The sequence below is a fragment of the Phacochoerus africanus genome, chromosome 11 (assembly GCF_016906955.1).
Source record: "Phacochoerus africanus isolate WHEZ1 chromosome 11, ROS_Pafr_v1, whole genome shotgun sequence".
NCBI classification, from domain to species: domain Eukaryota; kingdom Metazoa; phylum Chordata; class Mammalia; order Artiodactyla; family Suidae; genus Phacochoerus; species Phacochoerus africanus.
This window is the reverse complement of record NC_062554.1, coordinates 128306025-128323382: the sequence shown is the minus strand read 5'-3', so window position 1 is coordinate 128323382 and position 17358 is coordinate 128306025. Positions and strand designations below refer to the sequence as shown.

Below are 17358 nucleotides of genomic sequence, written 5' to 3'. Positions count from 1 at the left end.
AAAAAGCAAAATCTGAAAAAAAACATCACCTAACTGAAAATAAAGCTGTCCTACCCTCACGTTTATCTTTATGACCTATGTTTGAAATTCCATGACATTTGTATGATGTAAGAATCGTGAAAGTGCTCGTTACAACAAGCAATCTCCATCACAGAAATTTACCTTAAAATAAATTCCATTAACAATTTCGAAAAAAATTAATGTGAAGGTTCTCACTATCATATCCTTTGGGATAGCAAGAAATGTAAATGTATGTGTTTTCAGCCACAAAAATAAAGAGACCCATGGGGAGTTCCCATCGTGGCACAGCAGAAACAAATCCTACTAGGAACCCTGAGGTTGCAGGTTCCACCCCTGACCTCACTCAGTGGGTGAAGGATCCGGCGTTGCCATGAGCTGTGATGCAGGTCGCAGACGCAGCTCAGATCTGGCGTTGCTATGGCTGTGGTGTAGGCCAGTGGCTACAGCTCCAGTTCAACCCCTCGCCTGGGAATCTCCATATGCCATGGGTGTGGCCCTAAAAAGACAAAAAAAAAAAAAAAATAGACAAAAATAAAAAAAATAAAGGGACTCACAGTATATCAATTATCTGTAGATATATAAAATATTAATTATTAAAACAGGAAGTATGAAAAGCATGCATATATGTGAGGGAGCAAACTATACAAATGTGCCTACATATGAGCAAAGAATAGAAAAATAAGAAAAAAATTAAATCAACGTGTAAAATATACTTTTGCCAATTCTTTTAAAGTATTATAGTTATGGAGTTCCCGTCGTGGCTCAGTGGTTAACGGATCCGACTAGGAACCATGAGGTTGCGGGTTCGATCCCTGCCCTTGCTCAGTGGGTTAAGGATCCGGCGTTGCCGTGAGCTGTGGTGTGGGTTGCAGACGAGGCTTGGATCCCGCGTTGTTGCTATGGCTGTGGCGCAGGCCAGTGGCTGCGGCTCTGATTGGACCCCTAGGCTGGGAACCTCCATATGCCGAGGGAAGCAGCCCTAGAAAAGGCAAAAAGACAAAAAACAATAGTAATAATAAAAGTATTATAGTTAGATCTAGTGCTCAATTTACAAAATCTGTACTCGCTATAAAATACATCAATGTCTCTCAGTTAAAAGGCAATCTGCAAGACACTTAAGCTTCTAAAATCAATTTCTGATATGTACCTTTTTAAGTAAGGCAACACTGGATTAGTAAGGGGGAGTATTTTAAGCATAATTTCATCATTTCTTGATAGTGTGCGGTCATTCTGAGAAACATCAGTTGTTGCACTCTGTTCCCTAACTCAGAGGTCCTATCTGCCAGGGCTGGGGAGAAGGGTGCGTGTGTGTGTATCCTCCGTGGGTTCTGAATGAATAAAAGAACTGCTCCTGATCAGTTCTAGGTAATGTTTTCTCTTTCGCCTTTGAGAGGCAGTGATGCAGAGTGGTCACAAGTACATGTTTTGGATTCGTGCCCGGATTTGACACTGAGCTCTGTCATTTACGTCCTCGGTATTTGCATGCCAATGGTGTTACACAGTAAACTCGTATTTACTACTGTAGGATCTTGGGCTGTAGCCTTTTGAAGCCCCAGGTTTCTCGTCTATAAAATAAGCCAAGGGGAGTGCTTACTTCACAGAGTTGTTATAAGGATCAAAAAGATAATCCACTTAAAGTGCTTGACAAAGTACTCGCACATGGTAAGTGGTAAATAAATGCCAGCTAACATTAGTCTCTCTCTGCTGGTCAACTGAGGCGTCGTCAAGCTTGCTTCTTACCATCACCAAAAACTATCTCTAATTTCTGTCTCTATCCTCAGGCATCATTCAGGGGGCTCCCAGGAAGAGCTGGATAACCATCTGTAACAGTCCAGTCCTAAAGAAATATGATGGGGGACTACAAATACAAACCACACGGGTAACTGCAAATGTTCCGGCAGTCACATTTAAAGAGCAAAAGAGAACACGAGAAATACTAACAACAGGTTTTCTTCAAGGCAATATATCTGAAGTATTATTTCAACATGAAAATAACTTTAAAACTCGTGATGCGATATTTGACATCCTTTGCGAAGTCTGCAACGGCTGGTATGTCCTTGATACTTACAGCCCATCTCAACTCAGACTCGTCGCATTTCAAATGTCGAATGGTCACAATGTGCCCAGCGGCTCCCTGAGTAGCTGCTTTGTCTTTTACAGATTATGACTGCAGAAAAACATCCCTACCTCCTAACATTTCAAAACGCATGTGTGAAACTGTTGGATGGATGAAAGGAAGGGAGGGAGGGAGGAAAAGGGGGAGGGACAAGAGGGAGGAAGGGAGGACAGATGTTCCCAACCTGCAGAGACTTCCAGGCGTAAGGCTGTGGTTAAGAACTTGAGCTGTGGGGCCAGCTGCAGCTCCGACTGGACCCCGAGCCTGGGAACGTCCATGTGCCGCAGATATTGGCCCTAAAAAAAGCCAAAAACGAACGAACAAAAAACTGATGAAGGAAATGCTGAGCAAATGAGCTTGAGCTCATAAAGAGGCCACGGAAGAGAAAACCTGGTCATGTGACAGTCACGGCACCTTTGTTAAAATGCCCGGTTACACAAACCACTGCAACAGTAGCAGCTATTAATAATTGCAGCGACATTTGTAAAGGCCTCATTTCTGATACCGCCTTAGTCTGCCTGCTTTCTTCTTGGCAGTACGGTAAGTAAGGGCAAGGGGGAGCGGGCTGACTGCCAGAATTTGGGGAATCAAGATTTTTCAGTACTGTAAATATTAATCACAGCTCCTGGCCTCAATCAGACAGACTGCTAGATATACCTGGATCTTTCTTTGAAGGACAAAGTTCCTGTAGTGTCTCAAATTCAATGTGAACGTTATTCTTCCCTGTATTATAAATACAAAAAGTCAGACTAAATGTTTACTGTCCCTTAAACTTTCCCTGAAAGCTGGGTTTCTTTTGAGTAAATTTCCGACACTTTATTTTAAACCTGCTGTTGTTCTGTGCGTCCCTCCACAAAATCTTTTTTCAATTAATAAAAAATACAGAGTTATTCTGGTTTGCTAATGAAGACTTTAAATGTTTACTCATCTTAAGAATGCAAAATGCTATACCCTCTAAGTTAGATTTTGAGTTTCTTAAAGACAAGAAACACGCCTTCTCTATTCCAGGGGCCTTTGAAGCCAAGCTTTTGCTATAAAGTGTTCTGTAGCATTGTGTCCCTTAAGATTATATATGTTCCATAAAATAAAATTTAAAAAATTTTTTTAAAGGTCTTTGCTAAGAAAACATTCAGCTCCAACACATTTTTGTTAGCTGCAAGTCTTCCTGGAGTCTTTAATATGCTCATGCACACAGATTTCAAACTGCTATGCTCTGCCATTATTACCATTTTACCTACCAGTATACAGATGAGAAAATAATAATGTGACTCAAGAGAATCAAACAACAGGGAAAGAGCCTAATTATCCACAGAAACAGATCTCTTCACAGACCTTTGCACTGAGTTTCTGGTCCAATGGGCTGTACCCTGTGCATTTCTCCCTTTTTATCATCCCTGATACATATACAGTAATTAACCTATCAGAATCCTCCAAAAGAAGGCACTTTTTTACGAAGGAAGGAAGGGAGGGAGAGAGGGAGAAAAAAAGGGAGGAGAAAGGACTGGAGTAGGGAGGGAGGGAGGAGGGGTGACACGTCTTCAAATAACTTGGGAAGCGTAAATAAACATCACTTCATATTCACAGGCGAAGTTCAAATGCCTAAACACGTGCACAAGGATGAAGGGACATGAAACACACAATTGTACTGAACCTAGCACTTGGAAAAATAAGCCTCATTTTGAAAACAACCAAACAGCTGCTCAGCAGAAGCACAGCACAAATCATCCTTCCCGGCCTTTATTTTTAGATGTCTCCTAAGTAAAACAATAATTTTCGAAAGAATATAATTAAAACCGGTAGGTGTCATTTCATTATTTTGGAGTTTTAATTCGTTTCATATCAGCCACACTTTTTTCCCCCCATAAATCACGGCATTATGTAATACTCCATAACCAATTCCTTGCCTTTGAATAAAAAAATTTCTATATTCTTTTTTTAACGTGCAGGTTTCAAAACAGCACAATCCACCCAGAAGGTGAGTTAGTGTAATCTGCAGATTAAGACACAGGGATTCTAAATGGCAGCCCCATTTTTCCAATGATAATTTGGAGACTTGTGCATGTCTAAAAAAAAAGGTGTATCCTCATCATCATGTAAAGCATAGTTTACAAAATGTCTAATGAAAACGAATATGCTTAATAGATCACAGGATTTCATTGGCAGAAACAAATGCTAATTGCCTGCTGGAGTCTTTAATGAAACCTAATTGCTGGCTTGAGCTGTCACCACTGACCCTGCGACCAGCCCAGCACACCCTTCATAAACCTAATACAGCATAATCCTCCTTCATTATGGTTATTACAGCTCTGCAGTGGGACACGTCTGCCACAAAAATAAACTCTGCTGCCTCTGCTCTACAAAGATGTGTCGCTTCTCCATCCCAGAGCAAGCAGTATTGGTGGCAGAAGTCATCCGTTACAAGTGGTACCACGTCACAGCCCAGATCTATTTCCAAACCAAGAGTCACACACACCCCCGGACACTGCTACAGAAACCACGACACACTCCATGGTCATGAAGGGAAAAGGACGGAAAAATAAGAACAAACCAAAATAATTACACCATCCCTCATCACTATAAGGTAAAGGGGAAAAGCAGAAGAAATAATTTCCAAAACTAATCATGGGTTTGAATTAGGAAATGCATGTGTAAAATCGATTCAATTTATAGTTTACATTTCTGATACTGATCTCACAAGATGCTCCCCCTTCAATGTGCTCTGAAGTTTTTTGAACATGCTCTTTAAAAAAATTACTTCAATTAAAAACATTAGTCATATATCTACTGCTTAACTATTCCAAGCAGAATGGATAAATAAATCACAAGACACGTCCCCAAAGAGCTCGAAACTTTGGAGAAAAAGATGAACAAAGAGCTATAATCCAACGTGATGCTTATCAGTAAAAATGGGAAGAGTACCAAAGGAAGTCAGATGACAATGAACTCTCCTAAGTGATAAAAAGGGAAAGTCAGACAAAACATCTAAGATGTAAAACTTTTTAATATAGACAGTAGAGAGGAGTTCCCATCATGGTGCAGCAGAAACAAATTCAACTAGGAACCATGAGGATGTGGGTTCGATCCCTGGCCTCACTCAATGGGTTAAGGATCTGGTGTTGACGTGAGCTGCGGTGTAGTCGCAGACGCGCCTCGGATCCTGCATTGCTATGGCTGTAGTGTAGGCCAGCAACTGTAGCTCCAACTGGCCCCACAACCTGGGAACCTCCATATGCTGAGGGTGTGGCCCTAAAAAGCAAAAATATATAGATAGAGACAGACAGACAGTAGAGAATTGAGGAAATTATCATGTGACCAGATATAGAAAGGAATTCAAAAGGAAAGTAAGTTATAGCATGAGTCAAAGCTACAATGTTTTGAGTTCCCCTGCAGCTCAGGAGGTTAAGGATCTGTTATGGCACAGGTTGGATCTCTGGTTTGGGAACTTCTGCATACCTCCTGTGCAGCCAAAAAGAGAAAGAAGCTATAATGTTTCAACTGAGAGACATGTTTCCAGCTGAGGCTAGAGGTTAGGTGGGAACAAGAGCAAAGCATGCAGAGCTAGGAATGCTCTAAAAGTCTGCAATTGACCATGGGCAATTTCGTGTGTTGATGAAATTAAATATTTTAGACATACAGGAGAATATAGTAAATATACATGTTCCCACCACCCAGCTTAGGAAATAAAACCACACCACATCCTTCTTTTCACCTCCATCACTACCCCGTTCCCCACATTTGGTATTCATCTTCCTGGCATTTCTTAACACAGCTGATCCTTGAACAAGAAAGTTTGAACTACAGGGGTCCACTTGTACTTGAAAAATTTTTTTTTTTGATGGTAAATAACTACAATACTACATGATCTGCAGTTTGTTGGATCTATGGATGTCAAACCACAGATATGAGGGGTACAACCCTAAGTTCCATGAAAATTTGCAGAGGGTTGGCGTCCCTAACCCAAGCCACATTCAAGGGTCAACTATACTTTAACAGCAAATGTACATATCTCTCAACAATACAAGAAAGATCTGAAGCAAGAGAGGAAAAATATCAGATGTATTTACAACGAGATTTTAGTGTGGATTGGTCTCTGCACCAGCAGTAGTGAGATAGGTGAGGTGGCTGGAGCTGCTAATGGAGACAGAAGGGGCAGCCTCAGCCTCGGAGGCACTTTCCAGGGCAAGTGGGAGGCAGACCCGAATGAACAGCTACAGGTGACCAGCAGCAGAAGGGAGGTGAGAGTCTGCTGAGCACAAGGAGGAACACAGATGGGAGCAGTCAGATGGCTGCTCCTGGAGCTGGGAGGCTAAGGAGAGGGACAGGCAGGTTGAACAGGACACAAACCACCAACAGCAAAGCAGCAGGGGGGCCGGGCCAGGAAGGCTGCCCAGAGAAAGGGTATTCCAGTGGCTTTTGACAGGTTGGGATCCCAGGGCAAGCAAACAGCCTGACCTAACTGTAGGTGGAAAATGACTGGGCCTGTTCAGGAAACTGCTGCAGCTTGGCAGAACCTTGGGGAATAGGGGACATAAATCTGAAGAAATCAGAGGCCCACTAGGGGATTATTTTTGTTGAACCTGAAATAGCAAGCTGAAATGTATATCGTGTATATACTGTAATTCAAAACAAATGCACTTTCATAACCATGAAATCTGCCTTAATCTCTTTTACTTGAGAACTGAAATAATGGCCAGAGCCAACTCGTGGTCTGCGGGATAACCTCAGTGTTATCATCGCTGCTTATCACCTAGCTCTGTATGCAGGACAGGCCGTCTTGGTGAAGGGTAGGCTGGCATCCTGTCACACAGTGTCATGGAGGGCCTCTCTCTCCTTTTTTTTTTTGGCCACCCTTCGGCATATGGAGTTCCTGGGCCAGGGATCAGATTCGAGCTGCAGCTGCAACCTAAGCTGCAGCTGTAGCGACACTGGATCATTAACCCACCATGCCAGGATGGGGATGGAAACTGAGTCCCAGCACTCCCAAGACACCACCGATCCCATAGTGCCACAGTGGGAACTCCCTCTTTCTCATTTTATTTATTGTGGCTGCGCCTGTGGCAGGCAGGCGTTCCTGGGCCAGGGATCGAACCCAAACTGCAGCAGTGAAAATAACAGATCCTTAACCCACTAGGTGACCAGAGAACGCCTTTCTCATTTTAAAGACTAGTAAATCAGAGATGGAATAATGAGTGATATTGCCTCTTCCTCTTTAATATAAGGTACAAAAGAAATAATGAAATTATTAAAATAAAGGAGGAAATGAAATTAAGCGTATTCTAATCAACAGCGTATTTAAACTGGCAAAAAAAAATTTGTTTTATGCCTTAACTCCCAAAGGTTCCTATTTATTTACCTTTCTGTGATATTTATATTTCCTTGATCTGCATGGTTTCCTAGGTTTTAAAAATGAGAGAAGGAGTTCCCGTCGTGGCGCAGTAGTTAACGAATCTGACTAGGAACCATGAGGTTGCAGGTTCGATCCCTGGCCTCGCTCAGGGGGTTAACGATCCGGTGTTGCCGTGAGCTGTGGTGTAGGTTGCAGACGCGGCTCGGATCCCGCGTTGCTGTGGCTCTGGCGTAGGCCGGTGGCTACAGCTCCGATTGGACCCCTAGCCTGGGAACCTCCATATGCCGCGGGAGCGGCCCAAAGAAATAGCAAAAAGACAAAAAAATAAAAATAAAAAAAATAAAAATGAGAGAAAAAATGATCACGTTTTTGAAAGTATCCAAGTAAAGCCAAACAACATTAAGAACCAGAGTATCAGCAACCGCAGAAAACAGTTTAGGGATGTGATTCATCTCCTCAAATGAACAAAAAAGATGTATATGATACAGGGCACTAATATCCATTTAATTTTTTTAAGTCACATATAGTCATGAACATGATATACTCTCCCCAGAGCACCACACCTCCTATTAAAGAATAAATAATAAATTCCAAACCCAACTGGGCTCTACATCTTCAGTTCAGCATTTCAGAAATGCATTCATTCACTGATTCTTTAAATACTTAAAAAAAAAAACAACTCCGTTTCATTCTCTGCAAAATAGCAACAATCATGGTACCTACTTCACCGATGATAATATATCTTCTGACATACTGAGAACCCTGAGACAGAGTCACCCACCTCCACATCAGGTAGATATTCTGAATCTGAACCAAATAAAATATGAATCCCGCCAAGAAGCAGCTTGTAACTCAGTAGAGGAGAGAGGGAGGTGAACAGATTTAATGAGGGTAAGACAAAACTTACCAAGACAGCTAAGTGCAAAGTACTCAGTGAGTATGAAGAAAGGAATGGCCTCATGGGATAGAACATGATGGAAGACAGCACGAGAAAAAGCATGTCTACCTATGTATGACCGGGTCGCTTTTCTGTACAGCATGCATTGGCACCACATTGCCAATCAACAGAAAGGAAGAGAGGAAAAAAGCAAGAAAGAAAGAAAGAAAGAAAAGAAGAGGGGAAGGAGGGAGGGAGGAAGGGGAGAGATTGAAAGAGAGAGAGAAAGAAAGGAATGCCTAACCGGTTGTGGGCAGGAGTGTCAGGGAAGGGCAAGCTTTAGCTAAAGGCACAGGGGCTAAGCAAGCAGCAGGGGAAGAGGTCACTCTGGGTTGGAATGTAAGCAACAAAGGAGAAGAGATTAAACACCACCAGGTCTTAGGGCCCCAAGAGAGGGAGGGAGAGAGAGAGAGAGAGAATGGAAGGTAAAACAGCAGACAGGAATGGGGAGGTAGTCAGGCTAAAGAATCCTTATCACACAGGTAAAAGGAAGCAAAATTAGAATTTAAATAGTACAAAAGAGGTGCGTTTTTAAAAATTCTTTGAGGAGTTCCCTGGTGGCCTAGTAGTTAAAGATTCAGTGTTGTCACCACTATGAGTCAGGTTGGCACAGACACACACACACACACACACACACACACACTCTTTGAAAGAGTAGATAAAGAATATATGAAAGCCTTCGAAGCTCTGGAACAATCCCAAGAGGCGGTAGGGATGGAGAGAAGAGAACAAACTGAAAATATTTTAGAGAGGCACGCGCAAAGGACCTAAGGACTAACTGGGTTTGTTACTGAGGTTTGATGGTAGGGGGTGGGGCGCTAAGAAAGAGTGACAAGGTGAAGAGAACTCCAAGAGCCTGGCGTCCACAGGTAACTCAGTTGATGGCACCAAGACAGGAAACACAGAAGCAGCAGATCTTGCAGCAAGAAACTAATGATTTGAGACGGTAAGCATCAGGCAGGTGTATCGGATACCCAGATGTACGGAACCCAGCAGAGAGGTGTGGATGGGAGAGGAGAGCCAAGGAAATCCATTAAAATGGAAACGCCTCATTCATACTCTCTACAGGCCTGGCTAGGGCTACGTGCCCTTTAATTCTTGGCCCCTCCAGAGCTCTGAAACCACCAGAAGTAGAGTCATTCACACCGACGCAGTGAAAAACTGAAGTGACTACCACACCAAGGCTGACAGGGGCGGATGGACCAAAGAGACTCCTGGCCTCAGCGATTCTCAAAACAAGGCCCAGGTCAAGGACCAGGAATATCAGCATCACCTGGGAGTTCCTTAGCAAGGCCAGTTCTCCGGCCCCACCACAGACCTATGGAATCAGAAGCTGGGGTGGGCGTGGGCAATAGCAGCAGGCTGTAACTTAACTAGCTGTCCAGGTGATGCTGAGGCTCACTAGAGCCTGAGATCTATTGCCTTAGCTAACACCCCAGGTACTTGAGGGGAATGGACTGTGAAAGAAAGAACGCCTGGGAGATGAATTTCCAAAGGCTCGAGGAAATTAAGTGTTAGAAAAAGATATGCTTTCCACAAAGACAAGCATCAGGAACGTCTGCCAATTTTCAGCACTGAGCCAAGCAGGTCAGATCGGTGGGCCTCACCAGAAAGTTTCCTAATTTCGGAAGCTCGTTCAGTGCGGAAATCTCAGAGATCACAAACATGAAAAGGTTACTCTGCTTCTCAGAGGATGCCACCCCACCAGCAAACTGGCTCTCACTTTCTCACTGGACATCTCCCTGGGGACCGACACCAGGCACTTATGGGATGGCGGCCTAGGGTTACAGGACCTCTGGATATGCAACAGACCTCTGGGTCAAGCTAGCTGACCAGGCTCAGGATAAAACCCTAGAGCAGGGCCTCCTCGAGTCCCCTAAGGAACTAGGCTAAATCACCCACATATCAAATTTTACACACAAGACTGATTTAGGTATGGCCACAGTGTTTCTTCTTCCAGTAGCTAAAGGACCATAAAGCAACAAAAGCGTCACTAGAGGGTAAAACAAAACCAAGCCAGGCATATGGAACCAACAGGAAAAAGGGAAAGGAAATTAAAACAATGTTAATATGCCATTTATAATCCAACTCAGACACACAACCACCCCGATCCCACAAAGGCTACTCAGTCACCATCACCTTTTACCCTTGACTACTCTAAATCTTCATGCACAAGCATTGCATCATATCCTTTCATTCAAAATTATAAATAATTCAGGGATTATTTTCATAATCAGCGTGCATGCAATGCATGGCGAAGGCATGGCTGGTGTGCGGGCAAAGCAATTTCCTCTCCACCCTCACTGCAAAATTCCTAGCCCATCTGCATTGTCTTAAACTTTCCCCCTTTTAAGCCCCCCAAGGGGTCTTTCTCGGACCTGGGACCCGGGCTAGCAATCCTGTTTGCAGGATTTCACCAATGCTTGGCCGTAGTAAGAATCCACCCTGCTCCCAAAGCAGCTACCGCACACCTGTCCTGCTGACCTTTTAGGAGCTGCTCCTTGCTTCTAACATTCCCTCCTGCTGGGACGTTGATATAAAGATCAAGGAGTTAATGTTTGCCGAATACTTAAGGATTCTCAGATGAAAGGCAACATTAAAGTTCAAGGGACCTGAGGCTGGCAGGAGAGAGGTGTTACAGTTGACTCCTTAAACTTAGGCTTCAAAGAAGGAAAGGCAAGGCTGCAAAGACACTCATGTGCGCAGACTGGCTAGCTTTTTGCACTAATCCTAGAGGCAGGCGGATTTATTCTAACATCATTTAATTCACTGGATTTCAGCATTACAAATACAAGGATCCTTGTATTAGCACTGGACTCGTGTTATGGGAAGCAGTATACAGGGGAAAGGATCCTTTTTTTCCTGCCCTTGCCTACATGGCTTTCCCTCCCCAAACTACCCTACTGCCTGGTCCTGCAACTCTCAACCTCCTCCTACGTGAGAGGCCAGCAGCTGCCAGCCAACACGTTTGCTTTGAGCCAACAGACCAAAAGAAGAGAGAGGGAAAAAAAAAAAAAAGTCAAAGACAAAGCTTTATGTGTATGTTGGCATGCATGTGAATTCAGGCTGCTGGGGAAAAAATGACACACACAAAGAGCACATTCATGGCCACATATAACTCCTGGAACATATAAATAGCCATCCTTGACCCAACACCTACTCTGTGTGAGGGAAGCACTGTTAGCAGAATTCCCCACAAATATCCTGGCAAGTTCAATACCCCTGGCCTCAACTTAGAGATGAAGAAATGGAGACACGAAAGGGCTTCGAAGTCTGGCCAACATCACATAACTAAAAAAATGGCAGAGCTGGAATACAAATTTAGCTCCATCTCGAACTCCCAACCCTGGACCCGCGGCTGCAGCACACCAATTTCCTGGAAAAGCTGCAGAACTTGCTACACACACCCCTTGGACGACTCAGAAGCCCTCCCTGGGGCTCAGCCCGGGAAAGGGTAAATTCAATCAGTAAGGGGAGATCACAGAGTCTTATTTTAGATAGTAATTTTAACCTCTTCTCCACCAAAACTTGTTTGCCCTCGTTCTTTTCCAATCAGCACAAGCAGCAATCATTGAATTGACTCAAGAGTTCATCTTGTCTCCTTCCTCTGCCTTGTTGCTAACGAAGGGCACAGCACCTTCTGAGGCTTAGAACGAGTTCCAAAAATGCATAGCATTTGGTGACTAAATAAAGAAGTTCGAATGCAGGATTGTAGATGAAAAAGGCTAAGAATCTGGAACCCAGGTGAGAAACACATACAATCAAAGGGTTTCTGTTTGCTTCCTTCCAACAAAAACCAGAAACTCTTAATAAGGAGGGAAGCCTGGGGCAGGGGTGGCACTTGGCAGCAGGGATTCTCACTGTTGTTGACTTTGGGCTCATCCATTCAGGACAAGTAAGATTTCTCCTAAATTCCTGCTTTTTCTCTGAATTTTTTAGGTTCTTCCATACAAAAATAGTCTAACTACTCTCTTTCCATTACAGCTGTCCACAGAGTCTGCACAACCTGAGTCACCAAAGTGTATATAATAAGTATGTGTTTAAGCCAGCAATGGAGGCTGGGTGGGTACCTGGCATTATCAAGAAAGAGCTTCTTTCTCTTGAGCCCTTTCTCGCATGCAGGTCCAATACCTTCAGGAAAACCCTTGTCAAGGGGCTGATCTTGAGATAAGGGAAGATGCTGGGGGTGGCAGCGGCGGGGGGCGGGGGGGGAGCTTGGGTATAAACACCTGATAATGTAGCAAGTCAGAGATCTCCTCCCTCTCTGAGGTACTGGCCTGAGGTCACTGAAAGCTGGACCTCTGCCACCTCAGGCAGGACTCCACCACTACAAATGATGCTACACCACCACTTCAGCCCAGCAGAAGAGGCAGCCTCGCAAACCTCGTACAAGAGGCTCCTGCGCCGTAAGGAACGGTTCCAGGCAGAATCTGCTGAAGCCTGGACCAAGAGGCTACCCCAAGTGGCCAGAAGGCAGCCAGCTTTTCCTCAAGTTTCGGGGGAAGGAAAAGCCGTCCTTCCAACTGCGCCGAAGCAGTCATGACTTTGAGAGGTGGAGAACACTCCAACAAGCACAGTGACACCGAGGAACCCACTCTGTACATCAGGGCTATCCGTTCCGATCAGGTGAAAGAGCATGAGGCTGTTCGTTGAGGCTTCTGTTTCTAAGGCACGAGCTATTAACTTCAATACGAGGTTCTGTAATGCTGCAGTATTAGCACCTATCACTGTCAGGTGGCTTTTTAAAAGAGCGTCAATACCATTCTAATGAAACCAGGCATGGGCCAATTAGGGCCAATTAAAATTAAGATTGTCGCACAACCCCTGCTTATTCTAGAAGCAGCATCGTCATGGAAGTGTGTCCAAAAAGAGAGACGTGTGCTCCTCGGGAAGCTACGTGGTTCCCATAATTGCTTCCGGTTTAATTCCATATATATAACGTGGAGTTCCCACAGTGGTGCAGTGGGTTAAGGATCTGGCATTGCCGCAGCTGCCATGTAGGTCACAGCTGCAGCTCAGCTTCGAACCCTGGCCTAGGAACTTCCACATGCCACAGGTGCGGCTAAAGAAGAAACAATGATAATAAAATACATCTTAAAAAATAAAAAAATTCTAGCCCCATTTCATTGAACCAACCCGGCCATACATACATCCCCTTCCAGGCCCCAGATACCTACTACTAGGCACAACCGTTTTGCACTCATCTTCTGGAGGACTCTCACTTCGCACAAGCTGCTTCCTCAACCTGGAAAGCACTCCAGGTGAGCTTCACCCCAACCCTCTAAGTTCAGCACACCCTTGCCCCTCCCCTCCAGGACCCAGCCTTCTCAGGCTCTCTCACTACATGGTACTTCCAGATCAGCCTGTGGGCTCCCTCCAGGAGGCTGCAGTTAGATCTAGTTTAGCAACTTTTTATCCCCATAGCCCCTCTTCCCAGCCCAGTGTTTGTTGAATGAATAGGTGAGCCAACTCATTCTAAGAAATTAACACATTGGCGGAAACCCTGTAACCTCCCAGCAGCCTGCAGTCCAGAGATTCTTCACTTTCATAAAGAGCCTGCAACAGCCAGTCCCTGGACAGACTGAAGCCAAAACCCCACAATTTCCTTAAATTGCGGGGGGATGGGGAGGTGCGAGGAACTGGAGGACGTGGAAGGAAAAGGGAGGCAGGGCCAGCACCACCTCACTGCTCCCTCAAAAAAGGTGGAACACCCCTTATGCACATTCACACTCCAGATTTAGGGGTCAGGCCAGGAGAAAGGGGAGACAATCTATTAACAACACGCTCGGAACCGGTTAATACTCAGAACTTCCATAGTTTGGGATGGAGACCTGTTCTGAAATGATGTGGCCACAGGTTCTGCCTTTAAGTCGGTCCGACCACCCAAGCAGGGGCCAAGAAGCCCAGGAGTTCGGTGGCAAGGCTGGGGCCTAGTGAGAAGGCACGGAAACACCTCTCCCTCTTCTGCCGTCCCCCTGGGGTGCAGAGAAGGATCGCGGAGGGAGTTTCTCTCCCGCTAGAGAGACAGCACTGCCTTTGGCTTTCATCCTGCGGCCCCCACCGTCTGGGTATCTCCAGCTGCCCTCAGCAGGCCCTCTCTGGTTCCCAAGAAGCAAAAAGGAGCGGGGAGGAGGGGACGAGAGTGTGGGTTTAACCGCAAACGCTCCAGACGGCGTTCGTCTCTCACCTTAACTCCCCAGACAAGCTGTGCGCCCCAGCGGGAGGCTCCCACTGCGACTTAAACTCTGCGGCGGCCCTGCCACCTCGTGCCCCGGTTGCCCTGCCAAGCGTCCCGGGCGGCCGATCCCAAGTCGGCGTTGCCAGCGTTTGCCCAAGTCATCGGCAAGGCGCCCGGACGTCCAGGCAGCCCCCGACCTCGGGCCGGACTCCCTGCGCCAGACGCAGCTTACCTGCTTACATGGCCCCGTCGGTGCCCCGGAGACCCGCGCGGAAAGGCTGTCCTCCGCGGCGGCGGCGCCCCAATTCCCCCAAGAAATTGATTCCAGTGGCTGGCGGAGAAGGGGCGGAGGGAAGAAGCCGGAGGAGGCGAAAGGGGAGGGAGGTTTCCGCCGCGATCCCGGCGCGAGAGTTGGCGCAGGGGCACCGGGAGAAGGGGGAAAGCAGAACCAGCCCGGCTCGCGGCTGTCCCGCGGGAGGGGGGCCGGGACGAGGAGGCCGGGGAGGATGGGCGGGTGGCAGGCGAAGATCGCCAAGGGACCACTTCGTGGCGTCCGTTCCCCGAGGACCAGCGCCGGGAGGGCAGGCAGCGGAGCGAGGAGGAGCACAGCAACCTGCCTTCGCACTGCGCCCGCCGCGCCCGCCCAGGGGAGAAAAAGTTGGGACGAACTTTCAGGGGCCGGGAGAGCCAGAGCGGCAGGAAATGCGAGCGGCCGGGAGAGGAGGGAGGAAGGGGCCGTGCGAGTGGGAGGGGACGGAGCAGGCGCCGGCGGCCGCGGCTCCCCCACCCCCAGGTCGGGCTCCGCGGCTCCCGGGCGGGCGCGGGGGGGTGCGGGGCGCGCGCCGGGGGCGGGGAGGAATGCGGCCCGGCGGGCGCGCGCGGGGGCGCCCGGGGCGGGCGGGTGGGGGGGGTGGTAGGCGCGGAGCCGGGAGCCCCAGCTCCCCAGCCGCGGGCGAGCGTCCTTGGGGACGTCACAGCGCTGGAATCCGAGGAATGCCGGGCTGCTGGAGCTCCTTCTGCAGGCCCCGGGGAAGTCGCGCACTTTGAATGTGGTGGCTTTGGAGAAGGTTTTCAAAGGTGACGGCTGAACCGGGAGGACGGGATGCAACCCCCCGGGGTACGAGAGTGGGCGTGGGGAAGCCAGAGCCACCGCCGCGACCCCACCCAGCGCCTCTGAGCGCGGGGCCGAAAGCGGGAAGCAGGAAAAATCCCACCGAGATCTCCGCAGCCCTCCGAGGCGGGGCAGCGGCAGGAACTTGCCCTCAGCCCTGGAGCAAAGAAAGGCAGTCCTTCTTACTAGGGGAAACCCTCCAAGCAGGACGTCCCCGTGCAGCCACGACGCAGGGAAAGACCAGGAGAAACGAGGGTGGCTTCACCGAGCGAGCAGTCTGTCCAGCCCACCCGGAATCTCTGGGTACCGGGCCTGGGGTCTTAGCAATCCCCGGACCCCTTCCAGGGATAGCAAAAGCCGTTACAGTACGCAGGGAGTTAGACTCTGTCGCTTCCCCGGTTCTCTCCTTGCCACAGAAGCGCCCCACCCAGCCTGGGTGGGCACAGGGAGGGAACTTCCTTAGCATTTTCCGAGGTGGAGTTAATGAGAGGCAGCTGGTAAGATGGACCAGGCACGGAGCCAGGCGAGGGACCCTGGGTTTGGGGACCTGCTCTGCCAGGGACCAGCCGGGGTGTGTCGCAGTCCTTGATCTCTGTGGCTGCACAAGCAAAGGATTTGCCCTTTTTTTTTTTTTTTCCTGTGGTCCCTTGCATTGCAAAAGTCTGCTACCTTACTCAGCCCCAGTCCTTTCAACGTTTCTTATGTTGAATAGGGCTCTTGAAGTCATTGCCACTGATGATGTTGTCCCAAATTCCTTCATGTCCCACAACGCCGGGTCTCTTGTGGAAGAGAACTGGAAACCCCAAAGCAGAGCCTCTTAGATCCATCAGGTACAAATCGGCGGTCACCACACTGACATCTTTGAGCAATTGCCCGTCTCCATATCTACGAAGAAGCAAAGACCATAAAGGGCTGGAAGGAAGAGGCTGAAGGGAATTAAAATCAGTTTCTCCGGGATTTCTCTTATGACGCAGCAAGTTAAGGATCTGGTGGTGTCACTGCAGGGGCCTGGGTTGCTGCTGTGGTGCAGGTTCAATCTTGACCCTGGGCGCGGCCCAAAAAATGGAAAAAAATATATCCGTTTCAACAACTTTCAAGGAAATAGCTGAATAGCTTCAAAATGGACTTCCTGGATGTCCACAGAAAATGAGGGAGCACCTTACTGTGTACCAGGAAGTGTGGAAAGCACTTTAGATGCTCTTGCATTTTTATCCCCACTTTCTGGATGAGGAAAATGAGATGTAAAGAAATTATCACCAAAGGTCACACAGCAAGAAAAATATGCTAGTGGACCCTACTCTGTCTGCCCCCCAAATGCAAGCTTATAAACCCTTCAAAATGTAACCAAAACAGGATTACGATTAAAGATAAGGAAGTACCTGCAGGCTCTCAAAGCGGGAGAGATGACAGATCTTTTGGGGTCTTCGAGGAAAGGAAGTGACATTTGTGTCTTGTTGCTCCAAAGTTACTGTGACACCATCCTCTGGAGCTCAGGAAGCTGAGACAGTCTTGGTGTGGAAGAGAAAGAACTTGAATGCAGACATCGGGTCTGGTTCTGCCTTTGACCAGCCCTGTGACCCTGAGCAGGCCCCTTTAGTTTTTAAGTGGAGAGCGACACGGAGGTCCATGGTTGGTTGAATGAGTTCAT

At 47.3% G+C, this 17358-nt stretch overlaps 1 protein-coding gene across 1 annotated transcript in view; it reads right to left on the bottom strand.

Annotated features, from left to right (window-relative positions):
* Positions 1–15420, bottom strand: part of PTPN14 (protein tyrosine phosphatase non-receptor type 14) — a 193379-nt gene extending 177959 nt beyond the window's left edge. Inside the window, exon 1 of the mRNA XM_047751746.1 lies at positions 14832–15420. The gene's annotated coding sequence lies outside the window, so the exon portion shown is untranslated. The remainder of the gene's footprint in view (positions 1–14831) is intronic.
* Between the last annotated feature and the right edge of the window lie 1938 nt (positions 15421–17358).